The sequence below is a fragment of the Melospiza melodia genome, chromosome W, assembly GCF_035770615.1.
Source record: "Melospiza melodia melodia isolate bMelMel2 chromosome W, bMelMel2.pri, whole genome shotgun sequence".
Taxonomy (NCBI): domain Eukaryota; kingdom Metazoa; phylum Chordata; class Aves; order Passeriformes; family Passerellidae; genus Melospiza; species Melospiza melodia.
The window spans coordinates 49,682,226-49,698,216 of record NC_086225.1 but is presented as its reverse complement, the minus strand read 5'-3'; positions in this window follow the sequence as shown (position 1 = coordinate 49,698,216).

The following is a 15,991-nucleotide window of genomic DNA, read 5'->3' as shown; positions in this document are numbered from 1 at the left end:
GGGTATTGGATCATTTGCGGAGACAGAGGTTGGCAAGGCATTCCAGCCCACCTTGAAGGTGGCCCTTGTAGCATTGGTATGCTTACCATAATTGCCCCCACTGCCAAAGCAGTGATGAAAAAGAAACAAAGGAAAACAAGAGCTGTTCCTCATTATGATGAGAACTGTCAGAGTGATTTTATGCCTTGGAATGCCGCCAGAAGGCTTTCAGCAGGTATATTTCTACCCCAATTGGCTTCAGCTGTGGCATTGAGACAATTAGATCGAGTTGGATGTTGGCTGAGCAAACAAGCTAATGCCACATCCTCCGCAATCAGTGATATGTTGACCGATGTTGATAGTATTAGACATGCTACTCTTCAAAACAGAGCAGCCATTGATTTTCTTTTACTGGCACAAGGACATGGTTGTGAGGAATTTGAAGGATTGTGTTGTATGAATTTGTCTGATCATTCTGAATCCATTCACAGAAGCATTCAAAAATTAAAGGATCTGACAGCCCAAATTAAAGAAGATGGAGGTTCCTGGTTGGATGATTTGTTTCAAAATTGGAGTTTTGCACCTTGGCTAAGGCAACTTTGCAAGATAGGTCTTTACATATTAGGTGTTCTAATACTGATATTGATAGTGGCACCTTGTATACTCTGTTGTGTTCGGCGAATGATGAACAAAACAGTCTGAGAAGTTTTTGTCATTCAAGCAGGAGAACTAGGAAGTAGAAGCACAGAGAGTGTACGAAATCTCACGAAAGCAGTAGATGAGGGTATTGACATGAACGAAGGTTTTGAATTAAGGCCTTGGAATCGACCAGAGTTTTTTGAACGATGCCTTGTGACTGTTGCCAAACGTGATTCATATCTCTCTTTCAGGGATTGGGTCTTCACAGCATTAAGTTGCTGTGCCGTAATATAGCAATGCTTCAGTTTAGTGAAAATAGGTCTTCAGCAGATAATAAGCAGAAATTTTGCAATAGAGCTATGAAACGCAAATAGCAAGCGACAAGAAAATGAAAGCTTCTGGGTCAAACAGAGAGGGGGAAATGTTGGAATCCATAAGGTTAGAGGATTTTTAAGAAATGGTTACAAAGAAGTATGTAGGCCTTAGACTGGAGTTTTGTTAGCATTGCAGAAAAGTTTCCCATGCAAGCAGAAAAAGTTTTCCATGCAAGCAGAAAAGTTTCCCAAGCAGTAGACGTGACAAATAACAATAGGCTTCTGTAGAATTGGCTTTAGGATGGCAACAAGGTTATTTAATGTATATCTTTAGAAGGTTAGCATGAATAGAACTCTGTTCTTTGTCTCTTATCAACTAGTCTTTGTTTTAGCTACGATTACCTATGTTTTATAAGATTGGATAGAATGCTTGTCAAGATGTGTTTTCTGTGTCTGATTGGCTGAATTCTAGTCTGAGATGATTTTATGTATTGCTGTATGAGCCCTGTTGAAGGAGACATTTTTTGGTGTGGATCAGTGAGCTGTCATGTCTCCATTTTGTATTTTGAGACTGATGTGCTGGAAATAAAAGCAAAAATCTCTTCACTGGTCTGGTTACCATGTTATCCATATTTGGATATTTTGCCGCGGCCTAGTGGGTTCCTTTTTTAAGGCGTGGGTTCCTGACACTATTGGACTTATACCTGTCCCGTCCCCCGCATATTGGTGCCTCGTGTGAGGACGTAGAATAGAAGAAAAAGAAAGAAAAATCGTGGAAGTACCAGCTGCGGAGACCCAAGTGTTAACAAGGAGCACACTGTATCATCTCTCCCGCCGAAGCCAAGAAAATTGTAAGTAACTTATCTCGGGAGAGCGCTTGGGTGACGTTGGGAGGCAAAATAGCGAAAAAGAAAATTATTAAAAGAACACAAAAATGGGAACGAATTTATCAAAAGTTGAATGGGATGTTTTTAATCAATTAGAGACAATGTTACAAGAAAAAGGTCACTCTGAAATTTCAAAAACTGAGCTTAAAAACTTACTTATCTGGGTTAAAGCGAATACGCAAGATTTAAATCTGCAGTCTGCTTTTACTTTTCATTTTTGGGATCAGATAAACTGGAGAATCTATAAACTAGTCTCTCTCAAAAAAGATGAAAGCTTAAGAGAACTTATGCCGGTTTGTAGAGCGCTGTTGGAGCACTGTTTTAAACAAACTGATAATAATAAGATCAACTTGGACTCAGAAAACAAAGCTTCTGGTTCTGTCTCATTAAATTCCAGTAAACCGGAGACTGTGTGAGTATCGGAGAATGTTACAAGTGTTGTTGCAAATGCTGAAAGTATTGCTTTGAACTCTGTTGAACAAAATCTTTCTTCTCTCTCTCTGGGAAAAAATGAGACTCTTTTGGACTTTTCTTCGCGTTGTTCTGTTAATGTAAAAATATGTGACTCTTGTAAGGGGGATGGAACAAAGTGTGTAAAAGAAGGAAATGAAAAAGTGACTGTACTTCCTAAAATTGTTTGTGCAGGGACACTGAAACCTGAATTGGATTCTGTTGGGCCTGGGGTGGAGGCTGAGGTGGCTGCTTCCACTCGGGAAATTGTGGTTCCGGGGAACTCTTTTTCAGTTAAGCAAAAACATGGTTGTTCTGGTGTTTGTCAATCTATAGATACAGAGAAAGAAAAATTGGCTTTAAGGGTGGAGTCCTTTGAAAGGAAGAGATGGAAGAAACTCGCGACTGTGTTGTTGCTGAAATTCAAAAAGCTGGACTTGAAATCTCTGCAACGAAAATTCAACAAGTTTCACCTTAGAAGTACCTGGGATGGAAGATGATGGAAGACGATGGAAGACGACAATAATACCACAGAAAATTCAGATCCGAACCAGAGTCAACAACCTACAAGAGTTACAACAACTTCTAGGAGAAATCAACTGGGTCAGACCGATGCTGGGAATCACCAATGATGAACTGAGTCCGCTCTTCCATTTGCTGAGAGGAAGTTGCGACATCACTTCGCCAAGAACTTTAACCCCTGAAGCTCGTGCTGCTCTCGACAAAGTCACAGAAGCTCTTCAAAAAAGACAAGCTCATCGCTGCGTTCCTGAAAATCCTTTCTTTCTTGCAATCTTAGGAGAGAAGATGCAGCTTTGTGGTCTCATTTTCCAGTGGGATGCCACAGAACAAGATCCTTTGTTAATAATGGAATGGGTTTTTCCTCCCTACAGGTTTTCAAAGACCATTTGCTCAGTTTTAGAAATGATTGCATACATTATAATTAAGGCTAGAACCAGATTGTTAACTTTGGCAGGTCAAGAATGTTCAGTTATCTATTTGCCATTGAAAAATGATTATTTCAATTGGGCAATGCAAAATTCTGATGATTTACAATATGCATTCTTAGGTTTTCCAGGTGTTTGTTCCATACACTATCCAGCTCACAAACTACTGCAAGCAAAATTGAGTTTCAGAGAAAAACCTAAATTAAGTGAAGAACCTTTACATGCTGTGACTCTCTTCACTGATGGCTCTGGTAAAAGCCACAAGTCCGTTGTGACTTGGTTTAATCAAAAGACTGATGTTTGGGAATCTGATATTCAAACAGTAGAGGGATCCCCTCAAATTGTTGAGCTTGCTGCAGTAGTTTGAGCTTTTCAGCTGTTTCCTCAGCCTTTCAATTTGGTCACAGATTCTGCTTATGTTGCTAATGTAGTCAGGAGAATAGAAGGTTCCATTTTAAAGGATGTTAGTAATGAAACTTTACATCGTTGGCTTTCATGTCTTTTTATAACTTTGCAATATAGAACTAATCCATATTTTGTTTCTCACATTAGGGCGCATTCTTCACTTCCTGGATTTTTAGTGGAAGGAAATGCAAGAGCGGACAAGCTGACAATGGTCATTTCTAACACATTGCCAAATATTTTTGAACAAGCAAAATTGAGTCATGCCTTTTTCCACCAAAATGCACAAGCACTCATGCGAATGTTCCAAATCACTAAAAGTCAAGCTAAAGCTATCATTCATACTTGCCCTGACTGTCAATTGGTACAACCTCCTGTTTCTACAGGAGCAATCAACCCCCGAGGCTTACAAAGCCTACAGTTGTGGCAAACAGGTGTTACTAAATAGCCTTCTTTTGGTAAATTTAAAAATATTCATGTTTCCATAGACACGTTCTCTGGTGCAGTTTTTGCTTCCCTTCACACAGGTGAAACTGGCAGCCATGCCTGTCATCATTTCCTGCAAGCTTTTGCTTCATTGGGTATACCTCAAGAAGTAAAAACTGACAATGGTCCCGCATACATATCTCAAAAATTGGCCACATTTTTAAATGAATGGGGTGTTCGACACATTTTTGGTATTCCCCACTCTCCCACAAGCCAAGCAATCATTGAAAGAACACATCAAACCTTAAAACGCATATTAGATCAACAGAGAGGGGGAACGGAAATCACCCCACAGATGAGACTGAGTAAGGCTTTGTATGGTTTTAATTTTCTAAATAGTTCAAGTACAGAACCAGATCCACCAATCTTTAGACACTTTTCAAATAGCACACAGGCAAAACTGAAAGAACATCCTCCTCTTCTAATTAGAAACCCTGACTCTGGACAGATGGAAGTTCCGTTTCAATTAATAACGTGGGGCAAAGGGTATGCTTCTATTTCCACAGGTGCTGGAAGAATTAAGTGGGTTCCTGCCAAAAACGTCAAACCGTATCGCACTTCAGAACCTGTTGTCGAGCCTAGAACTGAGGAAGCGAGTACGCAGACGTGGACCGAATGGAAGGATCCCGGGTCTCGCCTGACGCCTCTTGTGCCTGACATTCTTTGTGCATCGGTGGAACCCATGAACTCTGATTTTGTGTCAATGTTATTTATGAGTATACGAATTGAATGCTGAATGTTTGTTTAACAAAGCTAATTTTTGGCTGAAAATTTAGGTTATTGTTTTTGTTTAGAAAGAATTCTGCCAAAACTTAGTTCTTGAAAGAGATGGGGCAGAATCAAATGGTATACTTGTTTTGCTTGATTTTAATTGTTTTTTGTCGTGCAGATTTGCCTGCGGATCAACCGAAAACGAGTGTTTGGGTGACCTTAGCCAAGGCTGCCGGATCGGATACTATATGTCTGTCTAATTCGGAACCAGAAAAGCCTTTCTCAACCTGTTTGGTTGGTGTTCCAGTGAAAGAGTTTCCTTTGCTCAGAAAAGAATCCAATGGTAAACCAGGTGGAATTGACAATAGAAACAGTCCTTCCTTCAATTGGAACATTTGTTCCAACAAACTTCTCAGGGCAGCAAATGTTTCAAACAGTTGGGATGTGTTTCTGGAGACGGACCAATATCCACGGCAATTGCCAAAAGGGTATTGGATCAGTTGCGGAGACAGAGGTTGGCAAGGCATTCCAGCCCACCTTGAAGGTGGCCCTTGTAGCATTGGTATGCTTACCATAATTGCCCCCACTGCCAAAGCAGTGATGAAAAAGAAACAAAGGAAAACAAGAGCTGTTCCTCATTATGATGAGAACTGTCAGAGTGATTTTATGCCTTGGAATGCCGCCAGAAGGCTTTCAGCAGGTATATTTCTACCCCAATTGGCTTCAGCTGTGGCATTGAGACAATTAGATCGAGTTGGATGTTGGCTGAGCAAACAAGCTAATGCCACATCCTCCGCAATCAGTGATATGTTGACCGATGTTGATAGTATTAGACATGCTACTCTTCAAAACAGAGCAGCCATTGATTTTCTTTTACTGGCACAAGGACATGGTTGTGAGGAATTTGAAGGATTGGGTTGTATGAATTTGTCTGATCATTCTGAATCCATTCACAAAAGCATTCAAAAATTAAAGGATCTGACAGCCCAAATTAAAGAAGATGGAGGTTCCTGGTTGGATGATTTGTTTCAAAATTGGAGTTTTGCACCTTGGCTAAGGAAACTTTGCAAGATAGGTCTTTACATATTAGGTGTTCTAATACTGATATTGATAGTGGCACCTTGTATACTCTGTTGTGTTCGGCGAATGATGAACAAAACAGTCTGAGAAGTTTTTGTCATTCAAGCAGGAGAACTAGGAAGTAGAAGCACAGAGAGTGTACGAAATCTCACGAAAGCAGTAGATGAGGGTATTGACATGAACGAAGGTTTTGAATTAAGGCCTTGGAATCAACCAGAGTTTTTTGAACGATGCCTTGTGACTGTTGCCAAACGTGATTCATATCTCTCTTTCAGGGATTGGGTCTTCACAGCATTAAGTTGCTGTGCCGTAATATAGCAATGCTTCAGTTTAGTGAAAATAGGTCTTCAGCAGATAATAAGCAGAAATTTTGCAATCGAGCTATGAAACGCAAATAGCAAGCGACAAGAAAATGAAAGCTTCTGGGTCAAACAGAGAGGGGGAAATGTTGGAATCCATAAGGTTAGAGGATTTTTAAGAAATGGTTACAAAGAAGTATGTAGGCCTTAGACAGGAGTTTTGTTAGCATTGCAGAAAAGTTTTCCATGCAAGCAGAAAAGTTTCCCAAGCAGTAGACGTGACAAATAACAATAGGCTTCTGTAGTATTGGCTTTAGGATGGCAACAAGTTTATTTAATGTATATCTTTAGAAGGTTAGCATGAATAGAACTCTGTTCTTTGTCTCTTATCAACTAGTCTTTGTTTTAGCTACGATTACCTATGTTTTATAAGATTGGATAGAATGCTTGTCAAGATGTGTTTTCTGTGTCTGATTGGCTGAATTCTAGTCTGAGATGATTTTATGTATTGCTGTATGAGCCCTGTTGAAGGAGACATTTTTTGGTGTGGATCAGTGAGCTGTCATGTCTCCATTTTGTATTTTGAGACTGATGTGCTGGAAATAAAAGCAAAAATCTCTTCACTGGTCTGGTTACCATGTTATCCATATTTGGATATTTTGCCGCGGCCTAGTGGGTTCCTTTTTTAAGGCGTGGGTTCCTGACACTATTGGACTTATACCTGTCCCGTCCCCCGCATATTGGTGCCTCGTGTGAGGACGTAGAATAGAAGAAAAACAAAGAAAAATCGTGGAAGTACCAGCTGTGGAGACCCAAGTGTTAACAAGGAGCACACTGTATCATCTCTCCCGCCGAAGCCAAGAAAATTGTAAGTAACTTATCTCGGGAGAGCGCTTGGGTGACGTTGGGAGGCAAAATAGCGAAAAAGAAAATTATTAAAAGAACACAAAAATGGGAACGAATTTATCAAAAGTTGAATGGGATGTTTTTCATCAATTAGAGACAATGTTACAAGAAAAAGGTCACTCTGAAAATTCAAAAACTGAGCTTAAAAACTTACTTATCTGGGTTAAAGCGAATACGCAAGATTTAAATCTGCAGTCTGCTTTTACTTTTCATTTTTGGGATCAGATAAACTGGAGAATCTATAAACTAGTCTCTCTCAAAAAAGATGAAAGCTTAAGAGAACTTATGCCGGTTTGTAGAGCGCTGTTGGAGCACTGTTTTAAACAAACGGATAATAATGAGATCAACTTGGACTCAGAAAACAAAGCTTCTGGTTCTGTCTCATTAAATTCCAGTAAACGGGAGACTGTGTGAGTATCGGAGAATGTTACAAGTATTGTTGCAAATGCTGAAAGTATTGCTTTGAACTCTGTTGAACAAAATCTTTCTTCTCTCTCTCTGGGAAAAAATGAGACTCTTTTGGACTTTTCTTCGCGTTGTTCTGTTAATGTAAAAATATGTGACTCTTGTAAGGGGGATGGAACAAAGTGTGTAAAAGAAGGAAATGAAAAAGTTACTGTACTTCCTAAAATTGTTTGTGCAGGGACACTGAAACCTGAATTGGATTCTGTTGGGCCTGAGGTGGAGGCTGAGGTGGCTGCTTCCACTTGGGAAATTGTGGTTCCGGGGAACTCTTTTTCACTTAAGCAAAAACATGGTTGTTCTGGTGTTTGTCAATCTATAGATACAGAGAAAGAAAAATTGGCTTTAAGGGTGGAGTCCTTTGAAAGGAAGAGATGGAAGAAACTCGCGACTGTGTTGTTGCTGAAATTCAAAAAGCTGGACTTGAAATCTCTGCAACGAAAATTCAACAAGTTTCACCTTAGAAGTACCTGGGATGGAAGATGATGGAAGACGATGGAAGACGACAATAATACCACAGAAAATTCAGATCCGAACCAGAGTCAACAACCTACAAGAGTTACAACAACTTCTAGGAGAAATCAACTGGGTCAGACCGATGCTGGGAATCACCAATGATGAACTGAGTCTGCTCTTCCATTTGCTGAGAGGAAGTTGCGACATCACTTCGCCAAGAACTTTAACCCCTGAAGCTCGTGCTGCTCTCGACAAAGTCACAGAAGCTCTTCAAAAAAGACAAGCTCATCGCTGCGTTCCTGAAAATCCTCTCTTTCTTGCAATCTTAGGAGAGAAGATGCAGCTTTGTGGTCTCATTTTCCAGTGGGATGCCACAGAACAAGATCCTTTGTTAATAATGGAATGGATTTTTCCTCCCTACAGGTTTTCAAAGACCATTTGCTCAGTTTTAGAAATGATTGCATACATTATAATTAGGGCTAGAACCAAATTGTTAACTTTGGCAGGTCAAGAATGTTCAGTTATCTATTTGCCATTGAAAAATGATTATTTCAATTGGGCAATGCAAAATTCTGATGATTTACAATATGCATTCTTAGGTTTTCCAGGTGTTTGTTCCATACACTATCCAGCTCACAAACTACTGCAAGCAAAATTGAGTTTCAGAGAAAAACCTAAATTAAGTGAAGAACCTTTACATGCTGTGACTCTCTTCACTGATGGCTCTGGTAAAAGCCACAAGTCCGTTGTGACTTGGTTTAATCAAAAGACTGATGTTTGGGAATCTGATATTCAAACAGTAGAGGGATCCCCTCAAATTGTTGAGCTTGCTGCAGTAGTTTGAGCTTTTCAGCTGTTTCCTCAGCCTTTCAATTTGGTCACAGATTCTGCTTATGTTGCTAATGTAGTCAGGAGAATAGAAGGTTCCATTTTAAAGGATGTTAGTAATGAAACTTTACATCGTTGGCTTTCATGTCTTTTTATAACTTTGCAATATAGAACTAATCCATATTTTGTTTCTCACATTAGGGCGCATTCTTCACTTCCTGGATTTTTAGTGGAAGGAAATGCAAGAGCGGACAAGCTGACAATGGTCATTTCTAACACATTGCCAAATATTTTTGAACAAGCAAAATTGAGTCATGCCTTTTTCCACCAAAATGCACAAGCACTCATGCGAATGTTCCAAATCACTAAAAGTCAAGCTAAAGCTATCATTCATACTTGCCCTGACTGTCAATTGGTACAACCTCCTGTTTCTACAGGAGCAATCAACCCCCGAGGCTTACAAAGCCTACAGTTGTGGCAAACAGGTGTTACTAAATAGCCTTCTTTTGGTAAATTTAAAAATATTCATGTTTCCATAGACACGTTCTCTGGTGCAGTTTTTGCTTCCCTTCACACAGGTGAAACTGGCAGCCATGCCTGTCATCATTTCCTGCAAGCTTTTGCTTCATTGGGTATACCCCAAGAAGTAAAAACTGACAATGGTCCCGCATACATATCTCAAAAATTGGCCACATTTTTAAATGAATGGGGTGTTCGACACATTTTTGGTATTCCCCACTCTCCCACAAGCCAAGCAATCATTGAAAGAACACATCAAACCTTAAAACGCATATTAGATCAACAGAGAGGGGGAACGGAAATCACCCCACAGATGAGACTGAGTAAGGCTTTGTATGGTTTTAATTGTCTAAATAGTTCAAGTACAGAACCAGATCCACCAATCTTTAGACACTTTTCAAATAGCACACAGGCAAAACTGAAAGAACATCCTCCTCTTCTAATTAGAAACCCTGACTCTGGACAGATGGAAGGCCCGTTTCAATTAATAACGTGGGGCAAAGGGTATGCTTCTATTTCCACAGGTGCTGGAAGAATTAAGTGGGTTCCTGCCAAAAACGTCAAACCGTATCGCACTTCAGAACCTGTTGTCGAGCCTAGAACTGAGGAAGCGAGTACGCAGACGTGGACCGAATGGAAGGATCCCGGGTCTCGCCTGACGCCTCTTGTGCCTGACATTCTTTGTGCATCGGTGGAACCCATGAACTCTGATTTTGTGCCAATGTTATTTATGAGTATACGAATTGAATGCTGAATGTTTGTTTAACGAAGCAAATTTTTGGCTGAAAATTTAGGTTATTGTTTTTGTTTAGAAAGAATTCTGCCAAAACTTAGTTCTTGAAAGAGATGGGGCAGAATCAAATGGTATACTTGTTTTGCTTGATTTTAATTGTTTTTTGTCGTGCAGATTTGCCTGCGGATCAACCGAAAACGAGTGTTTGGGTGACCTTAGCCAAGGCTGCCGGATCGGATACTATATGTCTGTCTAATTCGGAACCAGAAAAGCCTTTCTCAACCTGTTTGGTTGGTGTGCCAGTGAAAGAGTTTCCTTTGGTCAGAAAAGAATCCAATGGTAAACCAGGTGGAATTGACAATAGAAACAGTCCTTCCTTCAATTGGAACATTTGTTCGAAAAAACTTCTCAGGGCAGCAAATGTTTCAAACAGTTGGGATGTGTTTCTGGAGACGGACCAATATCCACGGCAATTGCCAAAAGGGTATTGGATCATTTGCGGAGACAGAGGTTGGCAAGGCATTCCAGCCCACCTTGAAGGTGGCCCTTGTAGCATTGGTATGCTTACCATAATTGCCCCCACTGCCAAAGCAGTGATGAAAAAGAAACAAAGGAAAACAAGAGCTGTTCCTCATTATGATGAGAACTGTCAGAGTGATTTTATGCCTTGGAATGCCGCCAGAAGGCTTTCAGCAGGTATATTTCTACCCCAATTGGCTTCAGCTGTGGCATTGAGACAATTAGATCGAGTTGGATGTTGGCTGAGCAAACAAGCTAATGCCACATCCTCCGCAATCAGTGATATGTTGACCGATGTTGATAGTATTAGACATGCTACTCTTCAAAACAGAGCAGCCATTGATTTTCTCTTACTGGCACAAGGACATGGTTGTGAGGAATTTGAAGGATTGGGTTGTATGAATTTGTCTGATCATTCTGAATCCATTCACAAAAGCATTCAAAAATTAAAGGATCAGACAGCCCAAATTAAAGAAGATGGAGGTTCCTGGTTGGATGATTTGTTTCAAAATTGGAGTTTTGCACCTTGGCTAAGGCAACTTTGCAAGATAGGTATTTACATATTAGGTGTTCTAATACTGATATTGATAGTGGCACCTTGTATACTCTGTTGTCTTCGGCGAATGATGAACAAAACAGTCCGAGAAGTTTTTGTCATTCAAGCAGGAGAACTAGGAAGTAGAAGCACAGAGAGTGTACGAAATCTCACGAAAGCAGTAGATGAGGGTATTGACATGAACGAAGGTTTTGAATTAAGGCCTTGGAATCAACCAGAGTTTTTTGAACGATGCCTTGTGACTGTTGCCAAACGTGATTCATATCTCTCTTTCAGGGATTGGGTCTTCACAGCATTAAGTTGCTGTGCCGTAATATAGCAATGCTTCAGTTTAGTGAAAATAGGTCTTCAGCAGATAATAAGCAGAAATTTTGCAATCGAGCTATGAAACGCAAATAGCAAGCGACAAGAAAATGAAAGCTTCTGGGTCAAACAGAGAGGGGGAAATGTTGGAATCCATAAGGTTAGAGGATTTTTAAGAAATGGTTACAAAGAAGTATGTAGGCCTTAGACAGGAGTTTTGTTAGCATTGCAGAAAAGTTTCCCATGCAAGCAGAAAAAGTTTTCCATGCAAGCAGAAAAGTTTCCCAAGCAGTAGACGTGACAAATAACAATAGGCTTCTGTAGTATTGGCTTTAGGATGGCAACAAGGTTATTTAATGTATATCTTTAGAAGGTTAGCATGAATAGAACTCTGTTCTTTGTCTCTTATCAACTAGTCTTTGTTTTAGCTACGATTACCTATGTTTTATAAGATTGGATAGAATGCTTGTCAAGATGTGTTTTCTGTGTCTGATTGGCTGAATTCTAGTCTGAGATGATTTTATGTATTGCTGTATGAGCCCTGTTGAAGGAGACATTTTTTGGTGTGGATCAGTGAGCTGTCATGTCTCCATTTTGTATTTTGAGACTGATGTGCTGGAAATAAAAGCAAAAATCTCTTCACTGGTCTGGTTACCATGTTATCGATATTTGGATATTTTGCCGCGGCCTAGTGGGTTCCTTTTTTAAGGCGTGGGTTCCTGACACTATTGGAATTATACCTCTCACGTCCCCCGCATATTGGTGCCTCGTGTGAGGACGTAGAATAGAAGAAAAACAAAGAAAAATCGTGGAAGTACCAGCTGCGGAGACCCAAGTGTTAACAAGGAGCACACTGTATCATCTCTCCCGCCGAAGCCAAGAAAATTGTAAGTAACTTATCTCGGGAGAGCGCTTGGGTGACGTTGGGAGGCAAAATAGCGAAAAAGAAAATTATTAAAGAACACAAAAATGGGAACGAATTTATCAAAAGTTGAATGGGATGTTTTTCATCAATTAGAGACAATGTTACAAGAAAAAGGTCACTCTGAAATTTCAAAAACTGAGCTTAAAAACTTACTTATCTGCTTGCATGGAAAACATTTCTACAATGCTAACAAAACTCCAGTCTAAGGCCTACATACTTCTTTGTAACCATTTCTTAAAATCCTCTAACCTTATGGATTCCAACATTTCCCCCTCTCTGTTTGACCCAGAAGCTTTCATTTTCTTGTCGCTTGCTATTTGCGTTTCATAGCTCTATTGCAAAATTTCTGCTTATTATCTGCTGAAGACCTATTTTCACTAAACTGAAGCATTGCTATATTACGGCACAGCAACTTAATGCTGTGAAGACCCAATCCCTGAAAGAGAGATATGAATCACGTTTGGCAACAGTCACAAGGCATCGTTCAAAAAACTCTGGTCGATTCCAAGGCCTTAATTCAAAACCTTCGTTCATGTCAATACCCTCATCTACTGCTTTCATGAGATTTCGTACACTCTCTGTGCTTCTACTTCCTAATTCTCCTGCTTGAATGACAAAAAACTTCTCGGACTGTTTTGTTCATCATTCGCCGAACACAACAGAGTATACAAGGTGCCACTATCAATATCAGTATTAGAACACCTAATATGTAAAGACCTATCTTGCAAAGTTGCCATAGCCAAGGTGCAAAACTCCAATTTGGAAACAAATCATCCAACCAGGAACCTCCATCTTCTTTAATTTGGGCTGTCTGATCCTTTAATTTTTGAATGCTTTTGTGAATGGATTCAGAATGATCAGACAAATTCATACAACACAATCCTTCAAATTCCTCACAACCATGTCTTTGTGCCAGTAAGAGAAAATCAATGGCTGCTCTGTTTTGAAGAGTAGCATGTCTAATACTATCAACATCGGTCAACATATCACTGATTGCGGAGGATGTGGCATTAGCTTGTTTGCTCAGCCAACATCCAACTCGATCTAATTGTCTCAATGCCACAGCTGAAGCCAATTGGGGTAGAAATATACCTGCTTAAAGCCTTCTGGCGGCATTCCAAGGCATAAAATCACTCTGACAGTTCTCATCATAATGAGGAACAGCTCTTGTTTTCCTTTGTTTCTTTTTCATCACTGCTTTGGCAGTGGGGGCAATTATGGTAAGCATACCAATGCTACAAGGGCCACCTTCAAGGTGGGCTGGAATGCCTTGCCAACCTCTGTCTCCGCAACTGATCCAATACCCTTTTGGCAATTGCCGTGGATATTGGTCCGTCTCCAGAAACACATCCCAACTGTTTGAAACATTTGCTGCCCTGAGAAGTTTTTTCAAACAAATGTTCCAATTGAAGGAAGGACTGTTTTCCATTGTCAATTCCACCTGGTTTACCATTGGATTCTTTTCTGACCAAAGGAAACTCTTTCACTGGCACACCAACCAAACAGGTTGAGAAAGGCTTTTCTGGTTCCGAATTAGACAGGCATATAGTATCCGATCCGGCAGCCTTGGCTAAGGTCACCCAAACACTCGTTTTCGGTTGATCCACAGGCAAATCTGCACGACAAAAAACAATTAAAATCATGCAAAACAAGTATACCATTTGATTCTGCCCCATCTCTTTCAAGAACTAAGTTTTGGCAGAATTCTTTCTAAACAAAAACAATAACCTAAATTTTCCGCCAAAAATTAGCTTTGTTAAACAAACATTCAGCATTCAATTCGTATACTCATAAATTACATTGGCACAAAATCAGAGTTCATGGGTTCCACCGATGCACAAAGAACGTCAGGCACAAGAGGCGTCAGGCGAGACCCGGGATCCTTCCATTCGGTCCACGTCTGCGTACTCGCTTCCTCAGTTCTAGGCTCGACAACAGGTTCTGAAGTGCGATACGGTTTGACGTTTTTGGCAGGAACCCACTTAATTCTTCCAGCACCTGTGGAAATAGAAGCATACCCTTTGCCCCACGTTATTAATTGAAACGGGCCTTCCATCTGTCCAGAGTCAGGGTTTCTAATTAGAAGAGGAGGATGTTCTTTCAGTTTTGCCTGTGTGCTATTTGAAAAGTGTCTAAAGATTGGTGGATCTGGTTCTGCACTTGAACTATTTAGAAAATTAAAACCATACAAAGCCTTACTCAGTCTCATCTGTGGGGTGATTTCCGTTCCCCCTCTCTGTTGATCTAATATGCGTTTTAAGGTTTGATGTGTTCTTTCAATGATTGCTTGGCTTGTGGGAGAGTGGGGAATACCAAAAATGTGTCGAACACCCCATTCATTTAAAAATGTGGCCAATTTTTGAGATACGTATGCGGGACCATTGTCAGTTTTTACTTCTTGGGGTATACCCAATGAAGCAAAAGCTTGCAGGAAATGATGACAGGCATGGCTGCCAGTTTCACCTGTGTGAAGGGAAGCAAAAACTGCACCAGAGAACGTGTCTATGGAAACATGAATATTTTTAAATTTACCAAAAGAAGGCTATTTAGTAACACCTGTTTGCCACAACTGTAGGCTTTGTAAGCCTCGGGGGTTGATTGCTCCTGTAGAAACAGGAGGTTGTACCAATTGACAGTCAGGGCAAGTATGAATGATAGCTTTAGCTTGACTTTTAGTGATTTGGAACATTCGCATGAGTGCTTGTGCATTTTGGTGGAAAAAGGCATGACTCAATTTTGCTTGTTCAAAAATATTTGGCAATGTGTTAGAAATGACCATTGTCAGCTTGTCTGCTCTTGCATTTCCTTCCACTAAAAATCCAGGAAGTGAAGAATGCGCCCTAATGTGAGAAACAAAATATGGATTAGTTCTATATTGCAAAGTTATAAAAAGACATGAAAGCCAACGATGTAAAGTTTCATTACTAACATCCTTTAAAATGGAACCTTCTATTCTCCTGACTACATTAGCAACATAAGCAGAATCAGTGACCAAATTAAAAGGCTGAGGAAACAGCTGAAAAGCTCAAACTACTGCAGCAAGCTCAACAATTTGAGGGGATCCCTCTACTGTTTGAATATCAGATTCCCAAACATCAGTCTTTTGATTAAACCAAGTCACAACGGACTTGTGGCTTTTACCAGAGCCATCAGTGAAGAGAGTCACAGCATGTAAAGGTTCTTCACTTAATTTAGGTTTTTTCTCTGAAACTCAATTTTGCTTGCAGTAGTTTGTGAGCTGGATAGTGTATGGAACAAACACCTGGAAAACCTAAGAATGCATATTGTAAATCATCAGAATTTTGCATTGCCCAATTGAAATAATCATTTTTCAATGGCAAATAGATAACTGAACATTCTTGACCTGCCAAAGTTAACAATCTGGTTCTAGCCTTAATTATAATGTATGCAATCATTTCTAAAACTGAGCAAATGGTCTTTGAAAACCTGTAGGGAGGAAAAACCCATTCCATTATTAACAAAGGATCTTGGTCTGTGGCATCCCACTGGAAAATGAGACCACAAAGCTGCATCTTCTCTCCTAAGATTGCAAGAAAGAAAGGATTTTCAGGAACGCAGCGATGAGCTTG